The sequence below is a fragment of the Schistocerca cancellata genome, chromosome 7 (genome assembly GCF_023864275.1).
Source record: "Schistocerca cancellata isolate TAMUIC-IGC-003103 chromosome 7, iqSchCanc2.1, whole genome shotgun sequence".
Classification (NCBI taxonomy): Eukaryota; Metazoa; Arthropoda; class Insecta; order Orthoptera; family Acrididae; genus Schistocerca; species Schistocerca cancellata.
This window is the reverse complement of record NC_064632.1, coordinates 491,197,156-491,216,339: the sequence shown is the minus strand read 5'-3', so window position 1 is coordinate 491,216,339 and position 19,184 is coordinate 491,197,156.

Genomic DNA, 19,184 nt, shown 5'->3' with positions numbered 1-19,184 from the left:
GTGATCGTCGAGGGGACACTGAATAGTGCACGGTACATCCAAACCGTCATCGAACCCATCGTTCTACCATTCCTAGACCGGCAAGGGAACTTGCTGTTCCAACAGAACAATGCACGTCCGCATGTATCCCGTGCCACCCAACGTGCTCTAGAAGGTGTAAGTCAACTACCCTGGCCAGCAAGATCTCCGGATCTGTCCCCCATTGAGCATGTTTGGGACTGGATGAAGCGTCGTCTCACGCGGTCTGCACGTCCAGCACGAACGCTGGTCCAAATGAGGCGCCAGGTGGAAATGGCATGGCAAGCCGTTCCACAGGACTACATCCAGCATCTCTACGATCGTCTCCATGGGAGAATAGCAGCCTGCATTGCTGCGAAAGGTGGATATACACTGTACTAGTGCCGACATTGTGCATGCTCTGTTGCCTGTGTCTATGTGCCTGTGGTTCTGTCAGTGTGATCATGTGATGTATCTGACCCCAGGAATGTGTCAATAAAGTTTCCCCTTCCTGGGACAATGAATTCACGGTGTTCTTATTTCAATTTCCAGGAGTGTATTTTGATCAATTTGTCACATAACTAACCATCGACCGTAGACTTGATTGTCATCCTAAAAATAGTACCGAACTTTTGACCGGAATTGGATGATTTTCGCAGTACTGACCAACATCCTAACTTAAGTGTAGGAACAATTTTGTAAAGAAACTTCTAGTTAAACTCTGATATTGTCATATTTAGAATAATTTAACCTTCTGAGAGTTAATATTTAATATTGATGTGTTCAGGATTATTTAACTTTTTGATGTTGACGAGATGAGCCGTCCTGACAATTGTTTTTTTGTTGTCACATTGAAAGCTGTGTAAAAGCGTGTATTTTTGTGCTAATATCGCGACATTAAACATATCATTTCAACTTACACACTTGTCTTCAATCCTAGAATAAGTAAACCACAAATATTGCACCTTACAACTTTCGGTCAATTACTATGAGTGTGATCCTTCTGCCAGGAAATCAAGAAGCAAATCGCATGACAGAGACGATATTCCATAAACACGCAATCTGATTACAAGCCGCTTGTGACATGTGGTGTCAAAAGCCTTTTGGATATCCAGAAATGCAAAATCAGCTTGAAATCCCTTGTTGATAGCGTTCAACATTTCGTGTGAGTAAAGAGCTAGTTGTTTTTCACAAGAATAATGTTTCCTAAATCTGTGATGACTGAGCTATGTGCACTTTTTCAGCAGATATGATTTGTTTGAGAGCAGCAAAGTTCAACAAGTGCTCATAGGTCTAAAAGTATACTGGACAGTTTTTTGTTGATTTGGTCCATTCCACCATCTCTAAAGTTATGGAGTTTTTTTCTTTTTTTTTAATGCTCTTTGTATCTCTGGTCATACAGGCTGACCTCATCTTATTCACCATCACTATAATCCCCTAATCGATCCTTTTTGTTCCTAAAATATAAGCATCCAGGTATTTGTTTCTCCACATTTTGCATGGTGCCTTCTGGCGCTTGGAGACCCCAGTGGTATTAGATGCCTTTGTCTTGTAGGCTATTCTCAGTCCAATCATTCCAGCTGTCTTGTTTAGTCGAGTTATGTCTTTGCGTCTTCCTCCGTCTCCTTTTTTACTGCACAGCGTGTGTAAGTAGGCTGTTTATGTTTTCATATTGGCAACGTTACGTAGCGCTCTGTATGAAAATCACTGGCTGTGCTGTGTGCAGTCTGTGGCTAGTTTGCATTGTTGCCTGCCATTGTAGTGTTGGGCAGCTGGACGTGAACAGCGCATAGCGTTGCGCAGTTGGAGGTGAGCCGCCAGCAGTGGTGGATGTGGGGAGAGAGATGGCGGAGTTTTGAAAGTTTGTAAAAATGGTTGGCATGAACTGCTATATATATTATGACTATTAAGGTAAATACATTGTTTGTTCTCTATTAAAATCTTTCATTTGCTAACTATCCCTATCAGTAGTTAGTGACTTCCGTAGTTTGAATCTTTTATTTAGCTGGCAGTAGTGGCGCTCGCTGTATTGCAGTAGCTTGAGTAACGAAGATTTTTGTGAGGTAAGTGATTTGTGAAAGGGAATAGGTTAATGTTAGTCAGGGCAATTCTTTTGTAGGGATTTTTGAAAGTCAGATTGCGTTGCGCAAAAAAATATTGTGGGGGGGAGGAGGAGATTAGTGTTTAACGTCCCGTCGACAACGAGGTCATTAGAGACGGAGCGCAAGCTCGGGTGAGGAAAGGATGGGGAAGGAAATCGGCCGTGCCCTTTCACAGGAACCATCCCGGCATTTGCCTGAAGCGATTTGGGGAAATCACAAAAAAAAAAAAATTAAAAAAAAATATTGTGTGTCAGTTTAAGCACAGTCATGCATAAATTATTCTAAGGGGACGTTTCACGTGTTACCTGAGTCGAATTGCTACACTTCGTTTTGGTCATTCCCACATGCTAGTAGGCTACTGTACGTTCTGTCGCCTTCACGCTAGCTGGTGGCTTACGCCAAGTAGTTCTTGTGCGAAAGCGGTTCAGGAAAATAGTAGCAACTTATGATGACAGTGAGGTGAATTGTTTAGTGGTGACAACAGTGGGGTAGGGGCCGTCCTTTGTACTCTGCTGACTAAACGGACGGAGGCAGATAGGCCGTAGACGAGGTGCGGAACACGGCGGAGGACTTCAGTGGCCCGGTCGGCCGCTGCACTGTGCAGTCGGCCGGCGCACCTGCAAACACGGCGGCCGGGTTGTTTGCGCAGCGGCGAGCGGCAACCACAGTTAGCACACGCCGCTGCGTGCCCGCTACCTACTGCCCGGCTCCGGCGTGAGTGTTAATTCGTCGTGCGCACTACAGTACACTGCGCAGCAACGGGCAGGTACACACAGCACACGGCCGTGGGCCGCTGTAACTCAGCGGAGGACTGCGCGCAGGTGTACACAGCACAGGACAGTTCATTGTAAATGCAACAAATACCCGCTGTCCTACAAAGAGGCCGGTGGAGCGTTACACTTTGCGTGTGGTCTGCAAGGATATGTTGTCACTCTTCTTCAAGCAGAAGGCTCCTTGGTCTCGCGTTATACATAACGGAAAAAAATCACACAATCAAAAAATAATTAATGTAGAATACTGAAATTTCGGGAATACTTTTGACTGGGTAACATACAGGGTGATTCAAAAAGAATACCACAACTTTAGGAATTTAAAACTCTGCAACGACAAAAGGCAGAGCTAAGCACTATCTGTCAGCGAATTAAGGGAGCTATAAAGTTTCATTTAGTTGTACATTTGTTCGCTTGAGGCGCTGTTGACTAGGCGTCAGCGTCAGTTGATGCTAAGATGGCGACCGCTCAACAGAAAGCTTTTTGTGTTATTGAGTTCGGCAGAAGTGAATCGACCAGAATCCGCGGGAAACAACTCAGTATGAACGTGACTCGCCTAAGGTGAACGTTTTCTGTGCCATTTCAGCCAATAAAGTATTTGGTCCCTTTTTCTTCGAAGGTGCTACTGTAACTGGACTACAGTATCTGGAGATGTTAGAGAATTGGCTGTTCCCTCAGCTCGAACAAGAAGCACAACAATTCATATTTCAGCAAGATGGAGCACCACCACATTGGCACTTATCTGTCCGTAACTACCTGAACGTCAACTACCGGAGGCGATGGATCGGCCGCCAGGCAGTCCGTGACAGAGCACTTCATCACTGGCCTCCAAAAAGGCCTGATCTTACCCCCTGCGATTTTTTCTTATGGGGGTATGTTAAGGATATGGTGTTTCGGCCACCTCTCCCAGCCACCATTGATGATTTGAAACGAGAAATAACAGCAGCTATCCAAACTGTTACGCCTGATATGCTACAGAGAGTGTGGAACGAGTTGGAGTATCGGGTTGATATTGCTCGAGTGTCTGGAGGGGGCCATATTGAACATCTCTGAACTTGTTTTTGAGTGAAAAAAAACTTTTTTAAATACTCTTTGTAATTATGTATAACAGAAGGTTATGTTTCTTTCATTAAATACACATTTTTAAAGTTGTGGTATTCTTTTTGAATCACCCTGTATTTAAGTGATTAACATTGCAAGATCACAGGTACGAGATAAGCCATTGCAAATACGATATGCTGGTACATTAATAACCGGTGTAATCTCCAGAATGTTGAATGCAAACATCCAAACGGTCATGCATTGTATTGTTTGTTGTTGTTGTTGTTGTGGTCTTCAGTCCTGTGACTTGTTTGATGCAGCTCTCCATGCTACCCTATGCGGTCTAAGGCGCTGCAGTCATGGACTGTGCGGCTTGTCCTGGCGGAGGTTGGATTCCTCCCTCTGGCATGGGTGTGTGTGTTTGTCCTTAGGATAATTTAGGTTAAGTAGTGTGTAAGCTTAGGGACTGATGACCTTAGCAGTTTAGTCCCATAAGATTTCACACACACAACATTTCACACACATTTGAACTACCCTATCCTGTACAAGCTTCTTCTTACTGCAAGCTACATCCTTCTGAATCTGCTTAGTGTATTCATCTCTTGGTCTCCCTCTACGATTTTTACTCTACACGCTGCCCTTCAATGCTAAATTGATGATCCCTTGATGCCTCAGACTATGCCCTACCAACCGATTCCTTCTTCCAGTCAAGTTGTGCCACAAATTTCTCTTCTCTCCAATTCTGTCCAATACCTCCTCATTAGTTATGTTGTAACCTCCCCACAGTAATAATGTTAAATATTTAAATGTTAATGAGAATAAAGCCAATGTGTAACCTTCCCGTGAAAATAAAAGAAAATATTTAATTGAGCATTGGACATCGTGCTAAGTGTAACCTCCCCGTAATTATTTTTAAATGATATGAATTGAATGAAAATGCAAATAGAGCCAAATGTTAGCTTCCCACAGTAATAAAATTCAATGATAATAAAAATGTGCAAAAATGTTAAGTCCCCACAAAATTAACGTTAAGGTGAACCTGATAAATTTTATAAGGGCAGCTGCGCTGACCTTAGGCCCTGTGCAATAATTAATCTGATAAATTGATTCTGGGAGAAAAAGCATAGGAAATATTGTTTCAATTGTAATGATTCTTTTCTTAAAAACGATTGCTTTGAAAACGAAATTATTATTGGGGCATTTCTTGAACAAATTAATTACAATTGCCATACATTATAAGCTGAGCGCAACGCTGCTTCATTACCTTATTTAACAATATACCTCGTCCTGAATCGTGACCAGAGACCCATGTCGACGCCCGCCGACTCCTCACACACGACTCCGACAGGCAACTCGCAACTGAACTACATGCTCTCGCGACTCGCTATGTACAACTACTGCACTCACGCGCGGTCAAGCGCAGACTAGCAACGATAAATAACTCTCTGGTCAGAGATTTTGTCATGCCTTGCCATCGCTGTACTGAATACTCACGAAACGTACGCGTTTCAATGTGATCTACCCATATAATCTTCAGCATTCTTCTTAAGCACCACATTTTGATAGCTTCTATTCTCTTCTTGTCTAAACTATTTATCGTCCACGTTTCACTTCCGTACATGGCTACACTCCATACAAATACATTCAGAAAAGACTTCCAATTGTTTTCTTTTTTAAAAAAAAATCTTATGGGACTTAACTGCTAAGGTCATCACTCACTAAGCTCACACACACTACTTATCCTAAATTATCCTAAGGACAAACACACACACCCATGCCCGAGGGAGGACTCGAACCTCCGCCGGGACCAGGCGCACAGCCCAAGACTGCAGCTCCTTAGACCGCAGAAAAGACTTCCTGACACTTAAATCTATACTCGATGTTAACAAATTCCTCTTCTTCCGAGACGCTTTCCTTGCCATTGCCGCCGGCCGCGGTGGTCTCGCGGTTCTAGGCGCGCTGTCCGGAGCCGCGCGACTGCTACGGTCGCAGGTTCGAATCCTGCCTCGGGCATGGATGTGTGTGATGTCCTTAGGTTAGTTAGGTTTAAGTAGTTCTAAGTTCTAGGGGACTTATGACCACAGCAGTTGAGTCCCATAGTGCTCAGAGCCATTTGAACCATTTTTTTGCCATTGCCAGTCTACATTTTGTATCATCTCTACTTCGACCATCATCAGTTATTTTGCTCCTCAAATAGCAAAACTCCTTTACTGCTTTAAGTGTCACATTTCCTAATCTAATTCCCTCAGCACCACCCGATTTAATGCGACTACCTTCCATTATCCTCGTTTTGCTTTTGCTGATGTTCATCTTATATCCTCCTTTCAAGACACTGTCCATTCCGTTCAGCTGCTCTTCCAAGTCCTTTGATGTCTCTGACAGAATTACAATGTGATCGGCGAACCTCAAAGATTTTATTTCTTCTCCATCGATTTTAATTCCTTCTCCGAATTTTTCTTTTGTTTCCTTTACTGCTTTCTCAATAAACAGATTGAATAACATCGGGGAGAGGCTACAACCCTGTCTCACTCCCTTCCCATCCACTGCTTCCCCTTCATACCCCTCGACTCTTATAACTGCCATCTGGTTTCTGTACAAATTATAAATAGCCTTTCGCTCCCTGAATTTTACCCCTGCCACCTTCAGAATTCGAAAGAGAGCATTCCAGTCAACATTGTCAAAAGTTTTGCGCGAAATAATCCATTGCAAATATGAAATGCTGATACATTAATAGCCGGAGTAATCACCAGAATGTTGAATGCAAACATCCAAACGGGCATGCATTGTGTTGTACAGGTGCAAAAAATTTGGAAGTTGGTGGTAAGGTCTTATGGGACCAAACTGCTGAGGTCATCGTTCCCTAAGCCTACACGCTACTTAAACTAACTTAACGCTATGGACAACACACACCCTTGCCCGAGGGAGGACTCGAACCTTGTACAGCTGCCGGATGTTAGTTGTGGGATGGCGTTCCAAACCTTTTGCACATGGCCGGTCAAGACAGTGAGGGTTAACGCTGTTTGTAAATGACGTTGAAGTTCTCGTCCGACGTGCTCGACTGGAGACATATCCGGTGATCGAGCAGGCCCAGGCAACATTTAGACACTCTGTAGAGCATGTTGGGTTACAACAGCGGTACATGGGAGAGCGTTATCCTGTTAGAAAACACTCCCTAGAATTCTCTTTACATATGGCAGCACTGCAGGTCGAATCACGAGATTGATGTACGTATTTGCAGTCAGATTTCGTGTGATAACCACATGCGAGTGCTCCTACAGTCATATGAAATCGCGTCCCAGGCCGTAACTCGATAGGTAGTTGTGCCTAATGGCTCTGAGCACTATGGGACTCAACTGATGTGGTCATAAGTCCCCTAGAACTTAGAACTACTTAAACCTAACTAACCTAAGGACATCACACACATCCATGCCCGAGGCAGGATTCGAACCTGCGACCCTAGCGGTCGTGCGGTTCCAGACTGTAGCGCCTTTAACCGCTCGGCCACTCCGGCCGGCCAGTTGTGTCTAGCACGCAAACATGTTGTTTATAGGTCTTCGGCTGGCTTCCTTCTAATCAACACGCAGCCAATACTGGCACCGAGACGGAACCAGCTTTCATCAGAAAGTAGAACAGACATCCACCCTGCCATCCAGTGAGCTCTCACTTGACACCACAGAAGTCGCAAGGGGCGGTGGTTTGGGGTCATTGGAATGCAAGCTACAGGGCAACTGTCTCGGAGCTGTCCTTGAAGTAACCGATTTGTAACAGTTTGTTGTGTCACCGTGGTGCCAACTGCTGCTCAAATCGCTGTTGCACATGCATTACGATGCGCCAGCGCCATACGCCGAACTATGGTCTTCCATCTCAGTAGTGCCACGTGGCCGTCGAACTGGTTCTTCTTGCGACCGTACATTCTCTTGACCATCGCTGTACATTCTCGTGACCACCGCTGCCAGGAATCATGTACAGTGGCAACATTCGTGCCAAGTATTTCTGCAATATCGCAGAAGGGACATAGTTACTCGCAGCCCTGTTACACAACTTCGTTCAAAATCAGTGAGGTGTTTATGTCTTTTTTTTTTTTTGCATTTTGTTCGTTATTGATCGTTGTGTTTGGTCGTTGCGGACGTCGCAAAACATCCTGTTCAAGTTCGTTTGTTGATCCTTCCACTCAGTTTTTTATTACAGAGGCCAACCGGCTCTCTGACCGAACACGCTGAGCTACCGTGCCGGCTGTGTCTTTGTCACATTAAAGGCATTCTTGACTAACATCAAGCCGCCACATCCAGCCTCAAAGGTTGGCTCAAAATGGCTCTGAGCACTATAGGACTTAACATCTGAGGTCATCAGTCCGCTAGAACTTAGAACTACTTAAACCTAACTAACCTAAGGACATCACACACATCCATGCCCGAGGCAGGATTCTAACCTGCGACCGTAGCGGTCTCGCGGTTCCAGACTGAAGCGCCTAGAACCGCACGGCCACACCGGCCGGCCAAGGTTGGCTCAAATGGCTCTGAGCACTATGGGACTTAACATTCGAGGTCATCAGTACCCTAGAACTTAGAACTACCTAAACCTAACTAACTTAAGGACATCACACACATCCATGGCCGGGGCAGGATTCGAACCTGCGACCATAGCAGCAGCGCGGTTCCTGACTAAGGCGCCTACAACCGTTCGGTCACAAAAGGCCGGCTTTTATGTCTCATTTCTTTAGATAATTCTTTCTGCATTACCTGATTTACGAGGTGCGAGAATAAAGTAAGGAGACTGATGTGAAAAAAATGTTGCTTACCGTTTTAATCAAGTTTAATGTTGTCTCCAAAGTAGTTCCCTTCTGATTGCATACGCTTTTCCCAGCGCTTCTGCCATTAATGGTAACATTTCTGGAATCTTCTTTAATATCCTCCAAAGCCCTTGTCACAGCTTTTTGGATATCGCGTGTTTTTTGAAATTAATGTCCCTTGACCGCCGTTTTGATTCTTGGAAATAGAAAAAAGTGAATAAGGTGACTGTGGTAGTACTGAAATTTGTTTTGAGGTTAAAAATTGCTGTACTGACAGAGCAGTATGGGATGGTGCATTATTGTGATGCGGAATCCAATTATCAGCAATGTTGGCTTCGACACGAAGAACTCTTTTACGAAATCTTTCTAAAATTTACTTGTAGTAATGTTGGTTAACTGTTTGTCCAGGACTCACCCACTCTTTATGAAGAATTCCCTTGGAATCAAAGAAGCACACAAGAATGCATTTCACTTTTGACTTTGTCTGGGTGATATCTTTGAGGACCATTGCGAACTTTGGCGTTTTATCTCTGGATCTTACTGAAAAAAAAAAAACAACTTTCATCACCAGTGATAACATGGCCCAACAATTCTGTATTGATTTCCGTTTGCTCTAATAGATCGGCTGTCACATTTTTGCGTGTTTCTCGCCGTTGTGGTGTGAGATTTTTGGGTATCATTTTTGCACGAACCTTTCTCATATCAAGATCTTCAGTTATTATTAGACGAACCGTTTCTCGATTGATGTTCAGTTCTTCTGCAATCATTTTCATGGATAATCTTCGATCACATCGTACGAGTTCACGCACCCTGGCCAAGTTGACATATGTCCGTGAGGTTGATGGTCGTCCACTGCGGTCTTCATCTTCAGCATTCGTTCTGCTTTCACTAAACATTTTATGCCAACGACAAAATTGAGCTCTTGACGTAAGCTCCTCTACAAAAGCCTTCTGAAGCTTACTGTAAGTTGTCATGGCGTTCACACCCAATTTAAGGCAAAAATAAGTTGCATACCGTTGCGCAACATTATGCGGTTCCATTTCAGTGACGAGAGACACAAACATGTTTCAACTTATTACAGCACAACTTTCGACTGAGCAGATGCATCGATGTGCCGCTTGGACTAGAAGCAGCTTATAGGCCAAGGTCAAAGATATTGTGCCTACGCAAGCCTGCAAGGTTTCCACATCTTGCAAAGAAAATCAGCCTCATTACATTATTGCCGCACCTCGTAAGTCGACATAAACAATCAAAAAGGTGGGTGAAAGTGGTCACTCTTGTGTGTCTCCTTGGTGAACGTTTTCGAAGAATCCTTCATGTTCCCGAAGGTGAATGTTTATCTTATTTTTCAAAAAAAAAAAAAAAGTCAAATGGCTCTGAGCACCCAGGGACTTAACTTCTGAGGTCATCAGTCCCTTGGAACTTAGAACTACTTAAACTTAAATCCCGAGGCAGCATTCGAACCTGCGGCCGTAGCAGTCACGCGGTTCCAGACTGTAGCGCCTAGAACCGCTGGGCCACCACGGACGGACTTATTTTTCAAGTACGGGGATTGAACAAGTTAGTGCGCTTGGATTCCTCTATTCTTTCGTGTTTACCTTGAGCAGTTTCCTTACATCCTGTCAGTTTCCTCGTTGTCTGTGTCACATGTGCACTTTGTTCCACCTCAGAGCAACGAAATTTCCGCCAGCTGAGCAAGAAACGCCGGCGTGTCCCGTCCCCTCTTGCTCTTAATCCGCGCTTTCGCCGCCGGAGCGCCAGCAGGCGCTCGCTGCCCAGGGCAACAGCTGCAGAGATTTGCCGAGCGCCGAGATTAGCACAGGGGTCCGGCCATGGCCTTTTTGCCGGCTCTGCCTGCGGTGATTGCGGTCCCAGAGATAACACGCGCTGCCTACACCCCTGCTTGCCACACGGTGCGTTTTTTTTTTTTTTACAGCCACGCTGGCAGTTTAACCGTTGCTCACAAAAGCCTTCACTAATGAGGCTAGCTTCCGCCGGAAGTTGGTGGCCTCCAGAGGCTACAGAGCTAAAAGATACAGAACCACCCGAAATGGGACTGCGCTCTGTGAACACCGTAGCTGACGCACTTTATTGGTGTTTAACGCGGTGGTCGACGATGCAAACTTTTCCTTTGCCAGATTTTGGGCTGAAACGTGAGAAGAGTTAGCAGTACAGTTCCTATTCGTCACACTTTGTGACAGTATCGAGCATTAAACAACAAATCTCTCTTCATTGACTTATGAGTTAATGACAGGAACCCGCTACTGACTGTTTTTGTCTATTCCTTGTGTACATACGGCAAGCTTATTCCACTTTTCTTCTCATACACTCTACCTCTATTCGTGGTTTAGGAGTAGCGTCTTTGACTACACTACTGCCCATTAAAATTGCTACACCAAGAAGAAATGCAGATGATAAACGGGTATTCATTGGACAAATATATTATACTAGAACTGACATGTGATTACATTTTCACACAATTTGGGTGCATAGATCGTGAGAAATCAGTACCCAGAACAACCACCTCTGGCCATAATAACGGCCTTGATACGCATGGGTATTGAGTCAAACAGAGCTTGGATGGTGTGTAGAGGTACACCTGCCCATGCAGCTTCAACACGATACCACAGTTCATCAAGAGTAGTGACTGGCCTATTGTGACGAGCCAGTTGCTCGGCCACCATTGACCAGACGTTTCCAATTGGTAAGAGATCTGGAGAATGTGGTGGCCAGGGTAGCAGTCGAACATTTTCTGTATCCAGAAAGTCCCGCACAGGACCAGCAACATGCGGTCTTGTATTATCCTGCTGAAATGTGGGGTTTCGCAGGGATAGAATGAAGGGTAGAGCCATGGGTCGTAACACAACTGAAATGTAACGTCCACTGTTCAAAGTGCCGTCAATGCGAACAAGAGTTGACCGAGACGTGTAACCAATGGCACCCCATACCATTACGTCGTGTGATATGGTTACGAATACACGCTTCCAATTTGCGTTCACCGCTATGTCGCCAGACACGGATGCGACCATCATGATGCTGTAAACAGAACCTGAATTCTTCCGAAAAAATGCCGTTTTGCCATTCGTGTACCCAGGTTCGTCGTAGAGTACACCATAGCAGGCGCTCCTGTCTGTGATGCAGCGACAAGGGTAACAGCAGCCATGGTCTCCGAGCTGATAGTGCATGCTGCTGCAAACGTCATCGAACTGTTCGTGCAGATGGTTGTTGTCTTGCAAACGTTCCCATCCGTTGACTCGGGGATCGAGACGTGGCTGCACGATCAGTTACAGCCATGCGGATAAGATGCCTGTCATCTCGACTGCTAGTGATACGAGGCCGTTAGGATCGAGCACGGCGTTCCGTATTACCCTCCTGAAGCCACCGATTCCATATCACAGCATCTTATTCCTCCTGTCGGTTAAATTTCGCGTCTGTAGCACTTCACGTACGTGGTGTAGCAGTTTCAATGGCCAGTAGCGTAATAATCGAATAGTAATTGTTGCATGGTTTGGATTCCAGCTGCTGCTTAATCTGTACACACTATGAAACTGGATGTACGTATACGAGTATGTATGGATGTACGTTGCACATCTCCTCCTAAACCACTAAACCGATTTCAACCAAACTTGATGCACGTATCACTTATAGTTTGGGACGAATCGCTGTGGGGGTAAAAAACCACCTACCAATCAAAGGGCTGAGAGAGGCTCAGTGTGAAAAAGCAATGCAGCCCACAATACGCGAATACCTAGACTCTGTTCACCCATTATTTAAGAATGAGAGCTCTTAGTGACTTGTGTCAAACTTTAAACATAATTTCTAAACTTAACGAAGCTTTCCTCTCCGACAGCCCCCACAAAATAATGAAAGGAAAAAAGTTTATAGTTTATGGTGTGGCGATTGCAGACTCTAACCTTGTATACAAGAACAGAACCAGTTTGTAGTTGCAATACTTATTTATTGATTACACATACACATGAATTCATCAGCAGTAATAATCAATTAACAACATTTGCATATCAAGGCCCTAACCACAATTAGTATTTACAGTATTAACCGTCACACGTGCGACAGCGGCCCCTTTGCGTGCCAGTAACGACAACCAAAATAATAGATGAAATAGATTACACTTACAAAAAGGTAAAATTAATTTGATGTCATCTGACCTAAAGGGTACTATTAATTGTTCTGTTTACACTTAGCATTCTACTACACTCAACGTCCGGAAGATTCCAAACTTTATGCAAGCTTAAGGCAAAACGTCAATTTGATGAACATGTCATGGACGCGAGCAAACGTTAATCTATTACGATATCACAAACACGCGATCCAAAGGGTGAACTTATACTCAACTTTGGGCAGTAGAAAATCTTCTGCCTAAAACAAGCCTCTCGTTGAATGGAATAGAGAAATCGCTCGTTAACGGGATCCGGACGGCCCTGAGTTCAAATCCTGAGATTCCCGCCACACTGCAAGCTCGCGGGCGAGGTTTGCTCGCGTCGACCACTATACACGTTTCTGAAAACAGGAAAACATGAGCGGCAGACACACTGTAGTATATACAAGTTACTCACACACACACATATATATATATATATATAGAATGTGTGTGTGTGTGTGTGTGTGTGTGTGTAACTTGTATATACTACAGCGGCAGACACACTGTAGTATATACAAGTTACACACACACACACACACACATATATATATATATATATATATATATATATATATATATATATATTCTCTATTCCATTCAACGAGAGGCTTGTTTTAGGCAGAAGATTTTCTACTGCCCAAAGTTGAGTATAAGTTCACCCTTTGGATCGCGTGTTTGTGATATCGTAATAGATTAACATTTGCTCGCGTCCATGACATTTTCATCGAATTGAGTTTTGCCTTAAGCTTGCATAAAGTTTGGAATCTTCCGGACGTTGAGTGTAGTAGAATGCTAAGTGTAAACAGAACAATTAATAGTACCCTTTAGGTCAGATAACATCAAATTAATTTTACCTTTTTGTAAGTGTAATCTATTTCATCTATTATTTTGGTTGTCGTTACTGGCACGCAAAGGGGCCGCTGTCGCACGTGTGACGGTTAATACTGTAAATACTAATTGTGGATAGGGCCTTGATATATATATATATATATATATATATAGAACAGCAATACCTTAATATAAACGTATTACAAGTTAACCAATGAGCAGAATTAAGGAGCTTAGTAACCTTTGATCCAAAAAAAATTCTAGATACTATCTCAAAAGATGTGTCAGTCCACACCCAATGACTTTCACCTTACAAGATAATTTGCTTTTGCTGAATGGGTGACACCACGTAAATCAAACGTGCAGTACCGAACGTGACAATCAACCTTCAGATAGGTATTTGAAATTAAAACACAATGTGACCTATATATATCATAGCCACTTGCTTCCATACACACACAAAATTATTAAGAAACAACCGCACCACTAATACGTAAAACCAGAAAATTCTAAATCTATAACTAAATTAAGAAATGACGTTCAAGTGAACCAGCTACCTTCAGCGTGCCACTAAGCACTAGATCCAAACTTACAAATGCGAGGCGCTGCTTGTAGCCACTTTAGTAACATAATTTCATGGCCGTTCCACAACATAACTCGCCTCGCCACCACTGCAGTGAATGTTTTGCTGGCCACTAGTACGAGCAACTGCAACGGTCAACAGTCCTTAAGTACACAGTAATATTCACTATATATAGAAGGAGGAACCCACCACGAAACCTTGGCGATTAATTTTTTTCTTTTTCATGAGAAATTCACACGCTATCTATCCACATAGCTCTCGAGGTATTAGCAAATCCTGGTCACCAATGGCCAGCCATGTCAACACAACTTTAATACTTTCCGGCAGCGGCCCATGCTTCTTCGTTGCTCCAACTTAACTGGTCCTCACGGCATACGGCCGTGCCACGTGACACGGTGTCGCCAACTCCCCACAACGACAACATCGAAAGCACGTCACGTCACAGGCTGATTCGGCTCACGCGCGGACCCGCTCTCTTCGACTTGCGCACGCGCGCCACCATAAGTAGCCTGCCACAAAGACGCAAAGAGAACAAGGCACAGGGACAACGGTCAAAGATGCAGCTAAGAATCGATATCGCCTGGCGCCGGAAAACCACCGGCTGAGCTTACTACATTTTAGCTCTTAATGCACTAAAACTGCCGCATCAGACTTCACGTTTTAATTTATTACCTCTCTGTTACTAACTACAATCGCGACACCTTTTTCCAGAGAGGATTCACATATACCACTGAATGTACCTCCAAAATTGTATCACTGTATGACACATAGTTAAGGAGATGAAGTCATAAACACTGACATGCATGAAAAACTGTTGCATCATGAATGACATTTAAATTTATCACTTCGTTATTACTCACTCTATTCGTATCACGTTTCGCACCCAGTATCCACGTATGCTGCTGGATGTGCCTGTAAAATTATATCACTGTACGACTCATACACTGCCAGAAAAAAATTACTATACCCTTTTCGAGGTTACAAATTCACCCACGATTTATTGTTGCAACAGTGCTTAAGGAGAACATGAAACGATTACATTTTCGGAACAAGAGTGTAAATGGTTCACAATTACCTGGGATCTACCCGTGCTGAAACACCCATACTAGTACGTGTTGTAGCCTCCTCGGGCAGCATTGCAAGTGGTGACTCTGGCATCCAGTACCGACTTTAGACCACGAATACTGTCCTGGTATATGTTACGTCACGTCTATTCCGCAGTTCTGTAAGAGTTGTTAGTTGACAGGTCGCACTCGTCACTTCTCGCCCTAACGTGTCCCACATACGCTCGATTGGAGACAAATCTGGAGACCGTGTTAGCCAGGAAAGTTGCTGTACGTCTTGCAGAGCACGTTGCGTTTCACAGGCAGTATGTGGGAGAGCATTATCCTGCTGCAACAACACATTACCTTCGTATTGCAAAGAAAAGCAAAGAACGGCTGCAACAAAATTCTGCAGGTACTGACCGCTGGTTAGCGTCCCCTGCAGAAAGACTAAAAGTGAACGAGTTTTGTAGTTTATCGAAACCCAGACCATAAGGCCTGGTTGGCGCCACTGTGTCTTCGATGACTGCACTCTAGGAAACAGCGCTCACGCAATTGACCATCATAAGCGTGCAGACAGAATATATTTTCTTCGCTGAAAAGCTTGCACGCCGTTCCAAGCGATCCTCTGACAGCGCCAGTCCAAGAGTGGAAGACGGGTTGAAGGCTTGCGCGCCTGTATTCCCACTACTAATAACCAGTTCGCAACGGTTCGTGTTGACGCGTCTTGGATCACAAGCCCTCTTACCTGTGCTGCAGTAGCTATACGGTCTGCCATTGTTGCCCTCACAATACGACGATCGTGGGTGGCGTCTGTGATGTTTGGACATCCAGAATGTTCATAGAGCACTGGTACCAGGATCGTTGCACAAGCGACGCAGCGCGTCCAACAAGTATGGCAATTCTCCGAAAGGATCATCCCGCAACTCGGAAGACCAGAATTTGACCTCTCTGAGACGCGCTCATTTTCCTGAAGGAAGCACAAGTGCACATCCGTGGCATTGTTTCTTGCTTGCTTCACACGTCTGCACAACACGCACCATTCTCGCTGTGAGCATTCCCTGTTAAATTGTGGACACAGAAGACGATCTGGTAGCTATGCCTCTACGCAATCAGTTTGCGGACGATGGTGAAACCACTGAAAAATGTCGTGCATGTACGCGCCGCTTTTTTATACTTTTACTCATTTAAAATAACCTTTTTGAGTGCCTTACAGAGCATTAAACCGCCTTACAGAGCATTAAACCGAGCGGCTATGCAAATTATTTATGTAACAGCTTGAGTAGTCATGTGAGTGTGCACACATTTTCTCCTTCTTACTCTCTTTATCTTTTAATTCAATAACCGTTTGACGAAATAAATCACGGGTGAACAGCCTGGTATGAGTGTGCATAGGACACAATATTTCGGCAAGCGACCACGTTGCCATCATCAGGTGCGCTGAAGTACTGACCGGCGGTGGGCCGGCGCCATGTATATACAGGACAATCCCCCTCCCGCTCCTTCCTCAGGCGCTTCCTGTGAGTCGGTGCTGTCCGCGCTCCTCGCGAGGTCCAGGTACAGCGTCCGTTCTCCCGCCGCCTGGGCGCTGCGTCCCATGTCTTCTCGTTCAGGAGGGTCTGCCGGCACCGCTCTCGTTATTCTTCCCTCCTCCCCCGAAGTCGGTACACTCTGGGAAATATCCTTTTTCTTCTTAATCCTGGTTATCGCGGCTTCCCACGCCTTGCTAAGGATGTAACAACTGTCACGAATGTCGCTCCCTTGCTCTGATCTGAAAACCATCTTCCGTCCTCCAAGCAAAACCAAGAGCCTTCTTGGTAGTGTCAAGGACAAACTTGGTCTACGTAAATCAGTGGCTTATCAGATACCTTGCCAATGCGGTAGTGTATACATAGGGCAGACCATTCGTACCGTCGAGGACCGATGTCGAGAACATCAACGACACACTAGACTGCTACAGCCCAGTAGGACGGCAATCGCTGAGCATTGGCTCCACAGCATGGATTATGACCAAACCAAAGTCCTGACACAGACTTCCAAATACTGGGACTGTGTCATCAAAGAAGCCATAGAGATCAGAGTAAGGGAGCCAGAACTAAATCGTGACAGCGGTTACATCCTTAGCAAGGCGTGGGAACCTGCGGTAACCAGGATTAATAAGAAAAAGGATATTTCCCGGAGTGTACCGACTTCGGGGGAGGAGGGAAGAATAACAATAACGGTGCAGGCAGACCCTCCTGAACGAGAAGACCTAGGACGCAGCGCCCAGGCAGCGGGAGAACGGACGCTGTACCTGGACCTCGCGAGGGGCGCGGACCGCACCGACTCATAGGAAGCGCCTGAGGAAGGAGCGGGAGGGGAATTGTCCTGTATAAAGGGTGTTAGAAAAAGGTACGGCCAAACTTTCAGGAAACATTCCTCACATACAAAGAAAGAAAATATGTTATGTGGACATGGGTCCGGAAACGCTTACTTTCCATGTTAGAGCTCATTTTATTACATTAATCATGGAATGGAAACACACAGCAACAGAACGTACCAGCCTGACTTCAAACACTTTGTTACAGGAAATATTCAAAATGTCCTCCGTTAGCGAGGATACATGAATCCACCCCCCCCCCCCCCCCCCTCCGTCGCATGGAATCCCTGATACGCTGGTGCAGCCCTGGAGAATGGCGTATTGTATCACAGCCGTCCACAATACGAGCACGAAGAGTCTCTACATTTCGTACCGGGGCTGCGTAGACAAGAGCTTTCAAATGCCCCCATAAATGAAAGTCAAGAGGGTTGAGGTCAGGAGAGCGTGGAGGCCATGGAATTGGTCCGCCTCTACCAATCCATCGGTCACCGAATCTGTTGTTGAGAAGTGTACGAGCACTTCGATTGAAATGTGCAGGAGCTCCATCGTGCATGAACCACATGTTGTCTCGTACTTGTAAAGGCACATGTTCTAGCAGCACAGGTAGAGTATCCCGTATGAAATCATGCCGGTGAATCGAGGAAGTACAGTACATACCGACGAAACTAAAATGTGCTCTAACATGGAAATTAAGCGTTTCCGGACACATGTCCACATAACATCTTTTCTTTATTTGTGTGTGAGGAATGTTTCCTGAAAGTTTGGCCGTACCTTTTTGTAACACCCTGTATACATGGCGCCGGCCCACCGCCGGTCAGTACATCAGCGCACCTGATGACGGCAACGTGGTCGATTGCCGAAATATTGTGTCCTATGCACACTCATACCAGGCTGTTCACCTGAGATTCATTTCGTCATAAAATACGCCTGGAGAAATTGAAGAATCACACCAACAACCTTTTTTCTGCTTCTTATAGTTAGTGCACTTAGTTGCAGTGAGTCGGCTCGTAGCAGAGCAGACTATGCCAGGGCCAAGGAAGGAGGAGATTTCACACTGGGCGGCCACCAGCGGCAAGCCGTCGGCTTCTAGATGTGTGTCTGCAACGCCAGAGAGGCGGAGACGTCACTAGGGCGGCATCACCCACTGAGAGGAACACAACGTTTACGCAAGGGACCACAGCTCATGGGCGGCCGCATGCAGGAGGCAATTTATGGCCCTGAAGTATACGGCACGTTTCAGGTTCGGCAAAAACTGTGAACAAGCGTTCTCGTTGGCGTTTCACTGCACTGCGGAGGGAAAGAGTTTCGCGACCCACGGTGAGGCGGTGGCTCTCATGAAGTAAAAATCTTAAAAATTACGGCAGAGGGAGGATGGAATTCCTCTCCCGACGACTGCGGTTTAGTTTCGCTCTTTTTTAGAGAAATTCCGAATCATATCTGAGAATTATGTGACTTTAATAACTTGTAGAAAGAGAAATGCTCATTAGCGTATATGATATGACGTCAGAGAGAC